This window comes from Dendrobates tinctorius, unplaced genomic scaffold (assembly GCF_039654945.1).
Source record: "Dendrobates tinctorius isolate UK_male_01 unplaced genomic scaffold, ASM3965494v1 ptg000003l, whole genome shotgun sequence".
Lineage (NCBI taxonomy): Eukaryota > Metazoa > Chordata > Amphibia > Anura > Dendrobatidae > Dendrobates > Dendrobates tinctorius.
In genome coordinates this window covers 12,987,479-13,007,500 of record NW_027361671.1, presented here as the reverse complement: position 1 = coordinate 13,007,500, position 20,022 = coordinate 12,987,479, and positions in this window count along the sequence as shown.

Here is a 20,022-nt window from a genome sequence, read left to right as displayed (position 1 = left end):
GTTAGCGTTTTTTTCCAGCGCTAAAAAACGCAAATGTGAAACCAGCCTTAGAGATGGAAAGCAGAGGTTGGTTATAAATGGTATATTCTCTAACTGGGTCGCTGTGACCAGTGGGGTACCGCAGGGGTCGGTGTTGGGAGGTATTCTCTTCAACATATTTATTAATGATCTGGTAGAAGGTTTGCACAGTAAAGTATCGATATTTGCAGATGATACAAAACTATGTAAAGCAGTCAATACAAGAGAAGATAGTATTCTGCTACAGATGGATCTGGATAAATTGGAAACTTTGGACCAAAAGGTGGCAGATGCGGTTTAACAACGATAAATGTAAGGTTATACACATGGGAAGAAGGAATCAATATCACCATTATACACTGAATGGGAAACCACTGGATAAATCTGACATGGAGAAGGACTTGGGGATCCTAGTTAATGATAAACTTACCTGGAGCAGCCAGTGCCAAGCATCAGCTGCCAAGGCAAATGGGATCATGGGGTGCATTAAAAGAGGTCTGGATACACATGATGAGAGCATTATACTGCCTCTGTACAAATCTCTGGTTAGACCGCACATGAAGTACTGTGTACAGTTTTGGGCACCAGCGCTCAGGAAGGATATAATGGAGCTAGCGGGTACAAAGGAGGGCAACAAATTAATAAAGGGGATGGGGGAACTATAAAACCTATCTAATAACCATACATAAGCATATAAGGGAACAATACAAATATCTCTCCCAGGATCTGTTTATACCAAGAAAGGTGACAGGGGGTATGCTCTGCATCTGGAGGAGAGAATAGAAGAGGATTTTTTACTCTTAGGGCAGTGAGAATCTGGAATTCCTTGCCTGAGGAGGTGGTGATGGCGAACTCAGTCGAGGGGTTCAAGAGAGGCCTGGCTGTCTTCCTGTAGTATAACAATATTGTATCTTACAGTTATTAGGTTCTTTAGAAGGACATGGATCTGGTGATTTATTCTGACGGAATATAGGCTGAACTGGATGGGCAAATATCTTTTTTTGGTCTTGCTAACCTTGTTACTATGTAAATGAAATTGGCTGCAAAACACTTCTATGGTAAAAAGAAAGCTAAGAAAAAACTCTTCAAAACCTTTTGAAGACTATGCACATTTGGCGTCTTTTAAGGTGCAGATACAGCTGCTGAGTTTTCCTATGCGAGATCAATTCAAATAAACGCTGGCTGTCATTTTCTAAAAACAACTACGCAGGCGACTTTGCTGGCATTCTTGTGGCAGAGCACCAGTACTGTATACTTTCAAGTTTAGAGAATGAGGTGCTTCCTAGCCACCTGATGTAAGAGTATGTCACTTCTTTTAACCGCTTCAGTACATGATTGCCATCTGAGAATATGATTGAACCTTCTTTCTACTAGACATAGAGGATGTCTCCTTGTCCCCGTCGCAGGCCTAGATGTAAAAAGATCATTATTTAGATAGGAAGCTGTATTTGACTTTTAATTATTGTTAAATTATTCATGTAAAAACTATGGGCATTTGTTAGTATTATTATAATTATTATTTATTATTATATATTGTGAATTCCCTTGCTCGAAGTTCTGAGCCGAAGCTCCCTCTGCTCCCTCTGGTGGTTACTGAGAGTAGTGGAGCTGGCCAGGTGGATGGAAGTTCTCCACCTGACCACAATAATTGGGAACCTGGGATTACTGGCTGGGAGCATATGATTGAGCTCGCTGCTCTTGGAGGTTGCTGGTGATTTCTTCTTTGTGCATTTGGAGTTCTTTTGTCCCCTGCCAGCTCTGCATGCTTCAGCTAAGTGATCCTTTTGCTAATCCTTTGCATCTAATCTGGTTGTGCCTTTTTTTTGCTTTCTGCTTTGTTGCTAGGGTTCAGCGTGCTCCCTGCTGGGGGCAGCGCTGGACCCCGCTTCATATGTTACAGCTTGTTCAGTCCCCTGTTATGTTAGTATCTTTTTGCTTTGCTTCCAGTTTATACCAGAGTGCTGATCTAGGGGGGGTGAGGTCGTGTGACCTCAGGTTTTTTGTATATCAGAAGTGTTGGACTTTTTCAGGGTTTTGTGCGTGATTGCAAATAGTATCTTTTCTGTCCTGTCCTGTCTAGACAGCTTGGGCCCCACCGTTTGCTCAGTCTGTTCATTGCCTGTGATTGTGTTTCATCTTGTCTCACTGACAATATATGTTTGGGGGCTGTCTATTCCTTTGGGGATCTGCTAAGGGGCAGTTTAGATTTCATCTTTCTGTCTTTAGACTTAGTCTTCCAGCTGTGATGAACCATCTAGGGCATCATAGGAGCGCTCCACGGCTACTGCTAGTTGTGTGGATAGGATCAGGGGTCTGCAATCCGCTTAGTTACCAACCTCTCTGGTCTTCTGGTGGCTTATCCTGTTCCTGCCGTCATCCTCGGTGACCCATTCATAACAATTATAGCTCAATTTATTCTATGTTGCCTTACATGAGAAAAAGGGGTATATATAATAAAAAAAACAAACAAACAAGTACAGTAATCTTAAACAATACTAGTCATGACTGGTACAGGAGGAGGGAAGACCCTGCCCGCGAGGGATCACAATCTACAAGGGATCGGTGAGGATATAATAGGCAAGGGTAGAGCTGGTCGTGCAGTGTTTTGGTGAATCGTTGGTTACTGCAGGTTGTAGGCTTGTTGAAAGAGGTGAGTCTTCAGGTTCCTTTTGAAGGTTTTCGTGGTAGGCGAGAGTCTGATATGTTGGGGTAGAGAGTTCCAGAGTAGGGGGGTTGCGCGGGAGAAATCTTGTATGCGATTGTGGGAAGAGGAGATTGTAGATTTCCAGGTAGATTTTTACTCTCAATTTATGTCCTGTGAGGACTTAGGCTGGTTTCACACTTGCGTTTTTTTGCGCTGGATTTTAGCGCTAAAAAACACATGCGTTTTTTCCTATATTTTGCATGGGATGCGCTTATGTGCGCATGCACATGCGTTTGTATGCGTTTTTCCGCGCATGCGTTTTTTTGCGGTATGCCTTCGGGCGCACAAAATGCATCCTGTTGCATTTTTGGGGCGTCCGACTTGCCTCAAAAAAACGCATGCGTGCGCAATGCATTTTTTTACAGCAAGACACCCATTATAAGTCTATGGGTGCGCATATGTGCGCATTGGCATGCTTATGTATGCGTTTTTTTGCGCATGCGTTTTTTTTTACCATTAGTTAGACAATGGAATTTAGGGGTTTGGGTTAGGGTTAGTTAAGGGGGTTTAGGGTTAGGGTTAGCTAGGGTTTAGGGTTAGGGTTTGGGTTAGGGTTAGTAGGGTTTGGTTAAGGGTTAGGGTTAGGGTTAGTATAGTTTGGTTAAGGGTTAGGGTTAGGGTCAGGGTTAGGGTTAGGGTTAGGATCAGGGTATGGTTTGGTTAAGGGTTAGGGTTAGGGTTAGGGTCAAGGTTAGGGTCAGGGTTAGGGTTAGGGTTAGGGTTAGTAAAGTAATGGTTTGGGTTAGTGTGAGGGGCCACCTAATGTTGGAAAAAAACGCAAACGTAGTAAAAACGCACTAAAAACGCATACAAACGCATAAAAACGCTGCGTTTTTTTATGCATGCTCATAAAAATGCTTGAAAAAAACGCAGCATTTGTATGCGTTTGTATGCATTTTTTCAATGCTTTTTTTGCGGGAAAAACGCTCTGCAAAAAAAAGCAAGTGTGAAAGTAGCCTTATCCTTATATTTCCATCAACTGCAAAATCTACTGTAATTACAAAATGCCTAACATTTCAATCAACTTTTACTGAGCAATACTTGACAAGCCTAATGTAGGATGTCAGCGAGTGGCGCAGAAGTTGTGTTTTTTAAGGTATAGCTTGCTGTTAAGCTTTTCTTTGAGTCTATTATTATTTATATATCCTTATTTTCATTTCATGCTGACCTCAATAATTAGTATGCATTAAGTAGGTAAATTTAGTTAACAAATTATATTATTTTAAATGTTTTAACATTTCTAGGTTGCCATAGCAATCATTTCACAAGTTGTTCGACCTACCTCTGCGTGTATTTTTCTTTTTTTTGCTATTTCTAATAATATGTTCTAAGTAAAAATAATAACTACAAATTAATAACTATAATCCCACATACGATGCTTTGGAATGTAATGGTACTTTGTTTAAAATTTCCCAGCATCAAAACAGTGATTGACAAGTCCAGAATTAGTCAACAATAACATAATCTTTATAAATGTTTGTCCATATTTGATTAATATGAAGGGTTATAAAACATTATTTAGGATCCTTGATTACTATCTGATATTTGGCGGTACATACGGTAATATAAGTCCATCCTGGACTTGGCTGAAACGAGTTGTGATGACACACAAGCAGAGTAGACTGAAAAAACTGTGATCTCACCTGGAGCTTAAATCTGCCAGTAGGATCAACCTTCCTGTCTTATTCCAGTGAAATTCACTTTTTATAAGTTATAAGTAAATGAGTTGTTCCAAGCTATGAGCCTCACATGGGAGGCTCACGTGGGAATCTGCCTCCATTGATTATTTTAAATAGAAGAGGATGTTACCATTGTGATGTGTATTGGCTATAATCCTATAGGGTAGGCAAGTGGGATGCTCTGGGCAGAAAGGCACTGCTGGAGAACGGACATCCCCTCTGTGACCCCTCCTTATATACCCCACAGATGGAAGCCTCTTACTTACTAATCAGGTAAGATTTGAACCCTTCTGTCCCTACTCTCCTTCCCCAAAATACCAGCTCAAAAGATTACACTATTCCCACTTTAGTACCCAAAATTAAGACCTAACAGCATCCCTTAGTCATGGGGGTTCTACCTTGAGCCCCAGGGGGTTACAGAGGAGGCCATTGCTGTACAGTGATGTCGTAGTACGCGCACGCTATTTGCGTTATAGAACCCCCACTCAAATTTAATCAGAACAGCAAAAAGCATAGAATGTTGTGGCACACGATGCAATTACCATAGTGTGCTGCTCGGCTAGATCTCCATATTTGGGTTCTAAATGCCTGCAATAACGTCCAGCTATGATTTCAAGACCCAGAATGCAGCCTGTCTGGTAACTGATGTTACATACTTTATTGTGGGAAATGAGAGTTGTAGTTGAAATTAACTCACCATTATTGTCAGTAGCATTGTTATCTGGGTGAGCAGAAGGGGAAGTTGCCACCACTACCCTTAACTGTATTGGCGTGCGCACCACGCTAATATACTGTAGTTAACCTATTTTGTGGAGCACGGAAACATGATCTCACTGCACTACCACTTGTTAGGCGTCGGGTTCCTGCAGCGGCACAGCAGGAATCCAGAGCCTCACATTCTGCGGTCTCCCACTCCCCATCGACCGCAGAGGAGCTTGCTCAGCAGCCCCGTCGTTCCCGACGGTCTGCCCGGACCTGCTCTGTGGGTCTGGCTGTTGCTGCCACCTTTGGGCCAGCAATAGCAATGCAGGCTGTTCTGCAGCAAACCACTCCAGAGGCTAAGTCCTTCTGTCGCTCCACTGAGCATGCTCATGAGACGATCTCCCATTGGAGATTGGGAGTCACATGCCCAGGTCCTTCTCCAGATCTGATTGGTGCATCTCAGGGATCTGAAAGCTTCTGGAAGGTCCTGGCTATAAAAGGTTTGCATGGCCGCTGGACCATGCGCTAGTATAGACTCTTGCTAACTGTGAGAATGATGATGGATGTATGGACTTGCAAATGACTCACTAAGATTCCCCTCCCTCTGATATTATGAGTGTGTATAGGGAACTAGTGTTAGAGTCAGTGCCAGCCAGTCGCAAGCTACAGGCCACAATACTCATCCTACACAGTGCTAGCATCCGACAGTGCGTCTGCTACCGGGCATTGTCAAATAGCGGTAGTGTCTGTCGCCGTGCTGCAGTCTGCAGCTCCTCCTGGCGTCCGCAGTTGCGACGCCGCATGCACGGTAGGTCTAGACGGACGTGGACTCTGTGTCTCGGGTCAAGTCCTGTGACCATATACCGTGCGTGCATTCCTCTGAGTCCTGTGATGTCAAGGAACAGAGATCGTCCAGCGCACTCCGGGTGACATTCAACCCGTGTGCATTATACCGCCATATAGTGTGTCTGCCGTTACATAGCAGCAGTATAACATCTTCTGCACAGTGGACCCCGGGAGGCAAACACAGTTATTATTATTTAGTGCCTTCCGCTGTCCCTAACACCACTCTCCATTCTGTAGACTTTACTTTCACTTTATGCCTGTGTGTTATGAATGAGTCACCGAGGAGGAAAAACAAAAACAAGCTAAGCCCCAGAAAACCAGAGAGGTTGGTAGCTAAGCGGATTGCAGACCCCTGATCCTATCCACAAAACTAGCAGTAGCCGTGGAGCGTACCTCCGATGATCCTAGATGCCTCGTCACAGCCGGAGAACTAAATAAGCCTAAAGCAAGAAAAGGGGAAATCTAAACTGCCCCAGAGCAGACCCCAAAGCAATAGACAGCCCCCAAACATGTATTGTCGGTGAGACAAGATGAAAACACAAACACAGATAGAAAAATAGGCTGAGCAAATGATGGGGCCCACACTAACTAGAAAGGACAGGAATGGAAAGATGCTGTCTGCAATCACGCACAAAACCCTGCCAAAAAATGTCCAACACTTTCTGATAACAAAAAACCCTGAAGTCGCTAAACTTCAATTCCCTATATCAGCACTCTGGTATATTCTGAAGACAGAGCAAAAAGAGACCTATCTGATCAGGGACAAAAAGCAAACTGGCATAAACAGAGACATAAGAATGGAAATTCAGCACAGCCCCAGCAGGGGCTGACTGACCACAAAAACTGAGTAAACCAGACCAAATCTCATGTGAAAAATAGCAGAGCACACTTAGCTTGAGAAGGCAGGAACAGAACTGGAAACCAGAACCTCAGGGCAGGGAAAAAATCACCAGCACAAAATTAGGGAGTTGGCTGTCTTAAATCTAGTCAGAGACTCCTGATGTCCACTCACAGTCCTCCTCCTCAGGTGGCAGGTCTCTGCCATTTAGATCAGCTTCATTACCTGCTGTCACCAACAGAGGGAGCCCGGATGGAGAACTCACGACTCCTCTATCAACACAGCCAGCTCCACCACCCTCACCAGAAGCCAGAGGTAAACCAGAAAATGAGTTCACAACACCTTTGGCTTACAGAATGGCTGGGTGATGCAGGGACAGAAGTGCCAGTGTATGCACATGACATCAGAGTAGAGTCCTGCGCAGTGATGTCTTCACACTGCACCAGCACTCTGATGTCCAGTGCATGCGCTGGCACTTTGCAGATGCACTTGTCAGAATGGTGGATTAGGTGAGCATGTGATTTTGTTTATTTTAATTAAAATGTGTAGTGTGACTATGGGGGGCAATCAAGTATGGGGGTCCCTCATACATTGTATAGACTACTGTGAGGGCCCTTTATAAAGTGTGGGGGCTACTGTAGGAGGCACATCATACATTGTAGGGACAACTGTGGGGATCCTCATAGAGTATGGGGCCTACATAATGTGTGAGGGCCATTACATACTGTAGTGTGTGGGGGCCATTAAAGCTTAGGGTCTACGATGGGGGCCATAATACAGTGTAAAAACTAATACAGTTTGGGAACTACTGTAGGCGCCATTATACAGTTTAAAAGATACAGTGGTATTACTTCATACCGTGTCGGAATCCTCATAAAGTGTGGGGACTATTGTGAGGGCTATTATAAGGTGCGAGGTCCATTATACATTGTGGTGGCTACTGTAGGAACCATTATACAATGCGGGGGCTATTATACACTGTGGGATTAATTATATTGTGTATAGGGGAGCAGTGGGGATATCATCTTGTGTAAAGGGGAACTATGGGCCCATCTTACTGTATATAATAGAGCTGTGGGCTCATCATACACTCTATCAGGGAGCTGTGGGTCCATTGTACTCTGTGTAGGGGAGCTGTGCACAGGGGCACTATCACTTTCTCTGGGAAAAATGTGGACACTGTTTTCTAGGGCACTTGCACATGGTATTAATATATTCTAGGAGGCAATTTTACCATATACACGACACAAAGGAGATTCTAAACCCTGCACCACCTCTGCAAACAACTGAATTTCAGCGACAGTAAATTCAAAGTTGAAATATGGTGTGCTGTATCGTGTTAGTCACAGAAAAAAGAATTGTTTGAATGTGGATGAGGCCTGTATGACAAAGAAGTCATGCTACAAACAATTTTACTGTATGACGTTAATAACAGAAGACTTTTTTGTGGCCTATGGATCAGGCCTGTATAACACACTAGATGCTACAAACTATTTTACAGTTAGGTCCCCTACTGTATGACGTTAACAACAGAAGAATTTTTTGTGGCTTCTGGATAAGGCCTCTACAGCTTAATTTCAACCCAACCAAATGACAATGACCAAATGTGTGGGAAGCAGGGTGTGTTGCAGTCCGCGCTGCCGAGATTCACAAATCACCTGGGATGCAAGATGTTGTAGCAGTGTACTCCTTTATTTCCTCCTACACGTTTCGGCGCCCTTCCTGGCACCTTCCTCAGGTGACTCTGCAAAAACTCTTACTGTTTCTTTTATTCATTCTCGTCTTGACTATTGTAACTCTCTTCTAATCGGTCTCCCTCTTACCTAACTCTCCTCCCTCCAATCTGTCTTGAATGCTGCAGCCAGGATCATATTCCTCACCTATCTTTACACCGACGCCTCTACCTTGTGAAAGTCATGACACTGGCTACCCATCCACTCCAGAATCCAGTGCAGACTTATTACCCTCACCCACAAAGCTCTCCATGGCTCAGCACCACCCTACCTCTCCTCCCTTGTTCCAGTATACCACCTTACCCGCGCCCTCCATTCTGCTGATGACCTGAGGTTAGCATCCTCAATAATCAGAACCTCCCACTCCCGTCTCCAAGACTATACACGTGCTGCGCTAATTCTTTGGAATGCACTTCCCAGGTCAATACGATTAGTCCTCAATCCCCACAATTTTAAGCGTGACCTGAAAATGCATTTATTCAGACTGGCCTATCGCCTCAACGCATTAACCTAATCTATCCCTGTGTGGCACAGCTAAAAGTTTTACCATAACCAGGTTCCCCGCATCATGTTCCCACATGCTTTATGCATCCATTAGCCCTCTGTGTCTGTACTGTTACACACTTAACTTTATGGCTGGTCCATACAATCAGGGCAATTGTTACCACCCACCTTTCGTATCTACCTTTTTTCCTCATAGATTGTAAGCTTGTGAGCAGGGCCCTCATTCCTCTTGGTATCTGTTATGATCTATGTGATTATTGTTATGCTGTAATGTCTATTGTCTGTATAAGTCCCCTCTGAAATGTAAAGTGCTGCAGAATATGTCAGCGCTATAGAAATAAAATTTATTATTATTATTATAAACAGTGCAGGAGAATGGGGGCATGTATGAGGAAACAGTATAGGGAATGGGAGGCATGTACGAGGAAACAGTATGGGGGCATGTATGAGGAAACAATAATGGGGAATGGAGGGCATGTACATGGAGAAAGTATTGGGGAATGGGGGACATGTATGGGGGAATGGGGGGCATGCATGAAGAAACAGTATGGGGGATGGGTGCAGATACAGTATGGTGAGTAGGGATGGGTGCAGACAGTATGGGGAGCGAACGGGGGAAAGTATGCAGGCACAGTATAAGTAGCAATGTGAAAATTGTATGTGGACAAAGTGCGAGGAGTGAGGGTGATAGTATGTGTGCAGACACAGTGGGGTATGTGTGAGCAGATAGTATAGAAAGTGAGGGGGTAAATATATGAGGCGACAGTATGGTGAACAGGGGGATGTGAGATGAGACAGTATAAGGAGGGAGGGGAATAGTGTGAGGAGACAGTATGGGGGGAGAAAAGTGAGTGGGCACAGAATAGAAACTGAGTAGTGGGGGCATAGCATGGGGACACAATGTAAGGGTACAGCCAGGAGGGGACACTATACAAAAGAGGTGGAGTGTCATGACAGAGTACAGTATAAAGACTGGGCCCTATAGGGAGGACACAGTGTGAGAGGACAGTGGGGGCCAGTATGGAAAAGAGAGGTCTGTGTAAAGAGCATGTATCATAAGAGGGACAGTGTGGGGGTCATATTTTGTGCAAACAATATAGTGAGGGGCAATTTTTTATTCAGGAGCATTATAATGACACTTCTATCTTTAAGGGCATCATTTGGAGATTTTCTGCAAAAGAGCAGAGAAGATGGAAGTCTACAGAGCTGTGGATGAGAAAACTCATCATGGGGTCTGGACAAAATGAAGAAAAGAAGCAGAACGACTCCAGAGACCTTTGGTGGTTCCCTGCTTGGAACACTGGACGTGCTGGGAGGTGGGTGGAGTTAAGATACATAAAAGAGTGGGAAAGTGTAGGATGACAGGGTCAGTCTGACAGAAAGTCAGTCGGGTAGGAAGTCCCTCAGACAGGAGTGAGGATCCCTGGAAGAAGGGATGGAGGAAGGAGTGCTGCAGCTGCCTCAGTGATCAGAGCCAGCTGACACGGGAAAGGGAAAGAAGGAGAAAGACGTAGAACTGAAACCTAAGCTTCCATAAGAAAGAAAGACAAGTACGGAACGAAGGAGTAGAGAGAACAGAAAGGACGTGGGTAAGAAGAGGAACCCTGCCTATAGGTTTTCAGCGCAAGGCCGGGGCCCGGTCCACAAGGTTGTATGGACACTTATGGTTCTGCAGCAGACACCGGTGGAGTAGTTGGCTGTAAATGCACTACTCCCATCTAAGACTTGGGGAACAACAGCAATTGGATAGAGAGCCGGGACTCAGGAGAAGGGAGTCCCCGAAGCAGGCTTCAGCTGTCTGTCATACAAGTAGAGTTCTTGGGAACATCAGTCAGGAGGAACTCCAGTGTAACTCAGTACTAGGAGATCTTCACACTTTAAGGCGCTATAGAGGAGTCGTTCAGAAAGGTACATGTTGGCGGAGTGTTGGAGGGGAGAATCCTAACTTGCCCGGAGGTTGATTGAGTCTCTGACCCGGAGGACACTGCCCGGAGGCAGACACCTGTGTGTGTGTACAACGGACTGTGAATAAAGATTTGGAACTACAAGCCCCGATGTCCTCCATTCATTTGTGCGCTAACACATTCAGCACCGCTACAGCTGGGTACCATTCTCCACCCCGGCTGCACCTCTCCTCTTCCATTGCATCCACGCTGCCCTGGGGCTACAGCTTCACCTGTGGGGAGCTACACCATCTAGGCTGCAACACACCACCAGCCCCAGAGGATCTGCTTGCAGCGTCGGCCTAACATCCTACTTGCCGAACACCACAGGTGGCGTCACAAGCTATTCCACCATTTACATTCCCCCATTGATTTGGGCGCCTAGGGCCACGGACCGGGTCACCGCTGCTGTGACACATCCCGCTGACACCAGCCCGGTACTGGGTACCCCACAGCCCTGGGAGTGCGACCCACATTTGTTGTGAGAATTCAGAAGCCTGCAATGTCAAGATTCAGCTCTGCAGGTTCCTGTAGTCATCACATGGCCACTTCACTCATATGCGATTTTCATACTTATGGTCCTGTGACAACAAGCTTCTCTTCCTGCTCCTCTCAGTTTTTCACTGATCATTGAGAGCATTAGGGAGAGCAGCTTGCCAGTACATGACTAAGTATGCAAATTGCATGTGTGCTGGGGAGGGGGGCCCAAACGAATTCTTACCCCGGGTGCTAGAAAACCTAGATACACCTCTGCACCCAGCTCTGGGCGTTCATTTACCCCCTCGCTCCAATTCCAAGCGCGCTCCCGGAGTTTGAAATCCTTGTGCTCTTTCTTCCTGGAATGACACGCATCCGCATAATTTCCGGTCCTGTGCCAGCATCAGAATGTGCAGTGCGCATGCTCCGGAGCTGACCAGTACACCCAATACTCCCCCACACTGCACAGGACCGGAAATGCCGGAGGGAGGACATGAACGCCCAGAGTGTCTGCACTTCCGAAGACGTCGTCCTAACTAGCATAGGGATATGTAAGTTGTAAAATCATTTTTGTCAGCGATTACAGGGCAGTATTAGGTCAGACTATACAACATTGCAACAAAACTGTAGTGTGCGAACTGAATATGGAAAGTTTGCACCGTACAATAACTTTGCAGCTATGCCACTGGAGAGGGACATGGGATTTCAGCAGCCAATGACACAAGCCGTAGTGTCAGGACATTTTGGATGTTTCCTGCTCCCTGATTGGCTAGCTACAATGTGCACACATACAGTTAGGAAAAAAATCACTGCTGTGCTTACAAGAATGTTGCGCCTCTGAGCTTTGCAAACCCCCTCCCCTCATCAAACATGTGCCAAACGCTCATGATACACCATCATTACTGTTGCAACGCAAATATTTTCCTGCACTTTTACCAAATGTTACTGATTCTTACCGATCTTATAAAATTTTGCTCATGTATCCGCTCACGAATCCAAATGTGCCATATTTGTGCCGAATTTATGTTTGGTGATTGTTTTCCGAACAAATTCGCTCTTCACTAATCTCTTACTGGGCTGCATCCTATAGTTTTTATAAAATCACTGTTTTTTCAGAAAGAAATTATTACTAGAAGACTATTAAATCTCTCCTTTTATGTAGTTCAAACACACCCTAATCTCCGGGGTGCAGGCCTCTTCTGACTCCTGGAATCTCGCTTCTGGAACAAAGGCAATAATCAATGCAGGAGACACGAGTTTCATACAAACAACCAAACTTTTACTTGGCAGAATTTACAGGCAGATACAAAGGGTAAGGTCCAATGGGCTGTCATCTTTCCCACAGGTGCCAGACAACTTCAGCCCTGGTTCTCTTTATAGGTAGAACATCCCTTTTACTATCTTCTCTAGGGGATCTTCTCCTTTTCTAGCAGTATATCTGGATTCCATCTCACGCCACTTCTTAGAGTCTGAGTCCAACTTATTCTACAGCTTTGCAGAAGGAATGTGCCCCCGGGCCCCAAGTCTGTCTCGAGGTTCCCAGGCTGGCAAGGGGACTTGCAAGGAGGGGTTCTCTGGCAATCCACTGCCCTGAGGTTCTGGGCTCACATTGTCCCTAGCAACTCCTGATTTGTGCCTGTTGCTTGTCACTGCTCACCACTCATTGGCCCCATCACTTCCTGTCCTTGACTTTAAGTCCCCCCCCTCACTTGGCCGGCCATTACAGTTAAAACTGTCTAAGCTAACTGCAGCCCCAGTGAGCATTAAAATGTTATAACATATATGAACACCAAATACATTTAACCCTTTAGAGTGTCAGGGAGTAGACCATCAGCTCCACCACTCCTACACTGCCACAAGGTTTTTTATACCAATTCTGAGCACAGCATAATGTAGGGTTGGAGGCCCTGATTTCAGAGATGTATCACTTACTGGGCTGCATCCTGTAGTTTTGATAAAATCACTGTTTAATCAGAAAGAGATTATCACTAGAGGACTAGTAAACCTCCTTTTATTTAGTCCAACCACACCCCCACCATGGATCACGAGGTGGTAGCGTTATTAGAGCTCATTATTTAGCGCAATGGTAAATCTTCAGCAAGTAAAAGTTTTTAATCAAAACTGCAGCAACCAGTAAAGTAAGTGATATGTCTGCCCTCCCCAAGTGTTTCCCTTGATTTTTCTTTCTGTGTTGTGTCTCGCTATTTAATACCCTTTATATTTTACATTTGTATGCCTTAATAAAGGATATGACTTTTTATCTAGCTATATTGCTTTGTATCTTTTCGTATTATTTGTTTCTATAATGATAGTGCTTATGGGCTGTTGACATATGGATTGTGGTTATAGAAGTTATTTCTCTGATGATTAGCCACAATTAAAACCCAAGTGTAGGGTTGCCACTCGTCCAGAAATTCTTGGACAAGCCATAAAAATAGGGCACCTTTTTGCCCTGTCCATAAAAAAAAATGATTTTTGTGAAGCTGAAGAAATGTTTACAGATTATTTTGACTGTAACTCCCATAATTATTATCAGTTTACAGTGAATGCAGCTGGTGTTTGCATATCAGAATTATGGGCTGCACACATGTATCACTTAAAATCATATTGATTTATTATCATTTTTCCAATGTGTCCGTAAAAAAAAAATATTGTCTGTCTATGATTTTTTGAGAAAATGAAAACAAAAACTAAAATGTCAAGTTTTGCAACCCTGAACCTAGTGTGGCTGAATGGAGCAGGGAAATGCAGTTATTTTGCTACAAAGCTACCTATATGAAAAGGCAGGAGCCTAGGTAAAATGTACGCTCTTTATCTTACCATTTATCCTCTGGTCCTCTCACTATATAAGATTTTAGTTCCTAACGCATGTGCTATAGCCATGAGCGTACCATGCGAAAACTGAATCCTACCGCAATGTCATTCCTGTTCTTGCAGCATTCTATACTTCAGACATGACAGATTGTCTAACAAGGTGATACCTCATGTCAATAAATGCCACATAGTATATTAATATACCTGCATCTCATCCATCTGTAGTGTCAGATATTTATGACACAAAACATCCCTGCATTATAAAAATCAGTATATGATGTATTAACCTTGTGCAGGAACTTCAAACAGATCAAGCTTTTCTCATGTCATAAATACTTCCAAGAAGCAAACTCTTCACCTCTATTACGCTTACAACTCACATTGAACAAGGTCTCTATAACCCATCTATTTTTTTCTGACCATTAGGCTTTATGAAGCTCTTCTACTTAGCTCTGGAATTATATTCCCACTGAGTTTTGGTGCTTGTTCCAGTATCAGTTTGACATTTCCCAGCCTGTACCATTAAGGCATTCTGTATTCTACTTCACTGCCTTTACTACTCCTCACTTTGGTTTTTATTTTTCTGCCAGGAAGAGCTCCTGCTGGATTATGTTCCACAACACAGAACTCATCCAAACTCTATTCAACCTGAACCCTTAAACTAATCTGTATAATATCACTATAGGGAAAGAATATAAAAAGTCACTGAATGCTATATCTGTACAGTATATAAGAAGCCAAGTCGATAATAGAAATACTGCAAACTTAACACAGTTTTCCAAAGCAATAATCTGATTTTTTTTTTCTTTTGCAACATGTAAGAAATCAATTCATTTCCACTTAAAACACTACTGTGCATACATTATAAAAGTAAAGACAGATATGGAAATATCTTTAATTTTAATTCATATTATATATTATTATTATTATGTATTAATAATAATAATCTTTATATAGCGCTAACATATTCCACAGCCCTTTACAGTTTGCAAACATTTTCATCACTGTCCCCGATGGGGCTCACAATCTAAATTCCCTATCAGTATGTCTTTGGAGTGTGGGAGGAAACGGGAGTACCCGGAGGAAACCCACGCAAACACGGGGAGAACATACAAACTCCTTGCAGATGTTGTCCTTGGTGGGATTTGAACCCAGGACCCAAGCGCTGCAAGGCTGCAGCGCTAACCACTGAGCCACCGTGTATTATTATAGTGCCATTTATTCCATGGCGTATTACATGTGTGAAGGGGTATAAATAATAAAAAAGATGTACAGTAATCTTACACAATACAAGTAACGACTGGTACAGGAGGAGAGAGGACCCTGCCTGTGGGGGCTCAAAATCTACAAGGGATCTACACTTCAGTTTTTTGTGTCAGTTAAAATCCACCAAAATGGCGGAAAGCGGATCCGTTGCAAAACTGATGTGAACGGATGCCACCGGACCGATTTTGTAATGGATCCGATGAATGAAGAATTTTAAAGGAAACGTAGCCCGGAGAGGAGAGAGAGAGAATTTTTTCCGTCCGCCAGAAATGATTTCAGGGTTAAATTTCCGGCTGACTTCTTTCCTCTGGGCATGCGCACTCTAAAATGCGGATCGTGCAACAAAAAAACGTTGCACGGTCCGTCCGGGCATGTCGGCGGACGCAAAAAATTTGGCGGATCCGCAAAAAAAAGATCCAACGGATGGCCATCCGTCAAGATCCGCCGGTAATGCAACTCAATGGGGAAAAAACAGATCCGCCAAAAAAAGGTGGATTTTTTTTTTTTAAAATGGCGGATTTTGACTAATGGTCAAAAACGGAAGTGTGAAACAGGCCTTACAGTAAAGAATCCGCGTCTGTGAGTATGCTTAAACCTTCTTTCCTCCAATCGTAGAGGATGCCCCCTTGTCCCCGTCACAGGTCTAAGAGTAAAAAGATCATTAGAAAGGTCTTTGTACTGTCCCCGCATATATTTATACCCCTAAGCCTTCGATTCTCCAAACTAAATAACCCCAAGTGTAATAACCTATCTTGGTATTGCAGACCCCCTAGTTCCCTAATAACCTTGGTCGCTCTTCTCTGCACCAGCTCCAGTTCAGCTATGTCTTTCTTATACACCGGAGACCAGAACTGTACACAGTATTCTAAGTGTGGTCGCACTAGTGACTTATATAGAGGTAAAATTATGTTCTCCCCATGAGCATCTATGCCTCTTTTAATGCATCCTATTATTTTATTTGCCTTTGCAGCATTAAAGTATTCAGAAGTATCAATACCACTGTTCTAAAGTGCGTACCGAGCCTTAGAACATCCTCAGCAGACAAGGGAATAATATATCCCAGAAATATGTGAAGCACTGAGAGGAGACTTAACAGCTGTCTAAAAATATCAATCTCAAGGGCTGTCGCATTGTAGAAGGATCATCTTTATTCTCATTTGCACAAGGAAAGACTAGAAGTAATGGGATGAAACTGAATGGGAGGAGACACAGATTAGATATTAGAAAAAACTTCTTGACAGTTAGGGTGATCAATGAGTGAACAGGCTGCCACGATAAGTGGTGAGTTCTCCTTCAATAGAAGTCTTCAAACAGAGGGATAATTTGTCTGGGATAATTTAGTGAATCCTGCTTTTGAGCAGGGGGTTGGACCAGATACCCTAGGAGGTCCCATCCAACTCTACCGTTCTATGATTCTATGATCTAAAACATGAACGACTTTGGATCCCATCATGTAAACCTCATACCAACATGGTATATATAGAGTGATTTAGCTAACCCTATGCATGTCCAGGAGCCCCGGTGCGCATTTCACCCTGCTTTACTGAGGATAAATAATTTTAAAATAGTTTAAAATATTACTACTAGAGTTGAGCGAAACGGGTCGAAAAAATTCAAAAGTCATGAAACGAAACCCGACCCTAGGATGAGGCCGGCCACGAGGTCGGCGACTTACGCGCCAAAGTCGAGTTTCAAAAGTTTGTTTTGCGCTCTTTTTCAGCCAATCAGGATCCACGGACACTGTGGGCAACGTGATGACATAGGCACAGGTCACCACCATCTTTCAGAAGAGCATGCAAGTAATTGGCTTGCTTTGGTGGGCGTCACAGGGGGTATAAAAGGGCGTGCACGCCGACCGCCATCTTACTTCTGCCGATCTTAGCATAGGGAGAGGTTGCTGCTGATTCTGTAGGGAGAGCGTTAGGCAGGGAAGAAGACAGAAAAACTGCTTCTGCTGCTAGCGATTTGGCCTGCACAACACACCAGTCACTGTGTGTGCAGTGCAAGGGGAGGCTATATAGTGGTGTATCAGTGGTGTTGGTTGTTGGGCTGCCTTCTAAGGCTTCCTGACAGGCTGGCATTGCTGTTTACCCACTGCTCCGCAAACTGCTTTTTTAAAAGCAATCCAATCTCCCTTATCCTCTAGTCACTTTGGTCACAGCTGCGCCATCGAGCCTGTCACATAGCGCTCAGATATTCATTGGGCCTCAAACTGCTTTTTTAAAAGCAAGCCCAATTTTTTTTTTTTGTCCTGCTGAGAAGAAAAAAAAACTGCTTCGGCTGCTGATAGCAATTTGGCCTGCACAACACACCAGTCACTGTGTGTGCAGTGCAAGGGGAGGCTATATTGTGGTGTATCAGTAGTGTTGGTTGTTGGGCTGCCTTTTAAGGCTTCCTGACAGGCTGGCATTGCTGTTTACCCACTGCTCCGCAAACTGCTTTTTTAAAAGCAATCCAATCTCCCTTATCCTCTAGTCACTTTGGTCACAGCTGTGCCATCGAGCCTGTCACATAGCGCTCAGATATTCATTGGGCCTCACACAATCCAAAAGTGTCCAGTGTCCAAAAGTGTGTGCAGAGATTCAAAATCTCACTTATCCTCTAGTCACTTAGGTCACAGCTGTGCCATCGAGCCTGTCACATAGCGCTCAGATATTCATTGGGCCTCACAAAATCCAAAAGTGTCCAGTGTCCAAAAGTGTGTGCAGAGATTCAAAATCTCACTTATCCTCTAGTCACTTAGGTCACAGCTGTGCCATCGAGCCTGTCTCATAGTGCTCAGATATTCATTGGGCCTCACACAATCCAAAAGTGTCCAGTGTCCAAAAGTGTGTGCAGAGATTCAAAATCTCCCTTATCCGCTAGTCACTTAGGTCACAGCTGTGCCATCGAGCCTGTCACATAGCGCTCAGATATAAACTAAACCCAATTTAACTAAAACTGAAAAACTGGCTTTGGAATCCTTAAAAAATAATTTCAATATAGTAATTCGCTCAGCGGATAAAGGTGGTGGTATAGTCGTGCAGAATAGATCAGACTATTGTAATGAAGCTCATAGAATTTTATCTGATCCTAAATATTATAAGAAAACTTCATTTGAAACCATCCCTATCGTTAAAATCAATTATGATAAACTAATCCAGGAAGGAAAAGATAATAATATCTTTAATAATCATGAGTATAGATTTCTAAAATTTGTACGGACCCGCACACAATTTTTTTATCATTTACCTAAGATCCATAAGAATTTAGAAAATCCACCGGGGAGACCCATTATATCTGGTATAGACTCAGTCACTAGTAACCTATCTCACTTTATAGATAGAATCATGGTTACGCATATCCCATCATTAAAAAGTTTCATCAGGGACTCAACTGATTTAATACAATATCTTCATGATATCGAATGGAAACCTAATTTTATATTTTTAAGTATGGACGTATCGTCACTTTATTCCAATATTTCGCATACTTTGGGGTTGGCTTGTTTTAACAAAGTTTTAATAGGTGATAAGAGACTAAACAAGGCACAAAAAAACTTTATTTTAAAAGGCATGGAATTTATTTTAAAAAATAATTTTTTTACTTTTGAGGGTAGTCTATATCATCAACAGCTGGGGACTGCGATAGGCTCTAAGGTCGCACCAACCTATGCTAATATTTTTATGGGTATTTTTGAGGAGTCCCATATTTTTAAATCCAAATGGTATAATAATATAATTTTATATAAAAGATTCATTGATGACCTCTTTTTTATATGGGATAACAGCAATGATGATATTCTTAATTTTATTCATGATCTTAACATGAATAATTGGGGTTTGTCTTTTTCCTCAACTTTTGACAGTAATGAAATTAACTTTTTAGATTTGACTATTTTTATTAAAGATAATTTTATTGCAACCAAAACATTTTTTAAGAACGTTGATACCAACAGCTATATTCCTTTCAATAGTGGTCACTATGGAAAGTGGCTCAGGAACATTCCTGATAATCAATATAGAAGGATTAGAAAAAATTGTTCAGATGTAGGGGATTATAAAGATCAAGCAAAAATACTGATGAACAGATTTAATAAGAAGAATTATCCTGAGAAATTAGTAACAAATGCCTATAATAGATCTCTTAATATGTCTCAGAACTCCTTGATCAATGAAAGAAAAAAAGAAGTCGAAATAGATAAGAATAAATACACTACTAATTTTATAACCCAGTATTGCTTAGAGAATAAGGAAATCAGGAGAGTTCTTTGTAAAAACTGGCACATTTTACTTAATGATTCACTTCTGCAAAAAATTCTCCCTAAAAATCCAATGATTACTTATAGGAGGGCTCCTAATATTAAAAATTTTGTAGCCACCAGTCGTTTAAGAAATAAGACAGAAACTCGAGTGATTACTAATAATATACCTAGGGGTATTTTTCGGTGTGGAAAGAAAAATTGTGCTTGTTGCAGTAATATTACGCATAGAATGAAATATTTTAGATCCACTACTAC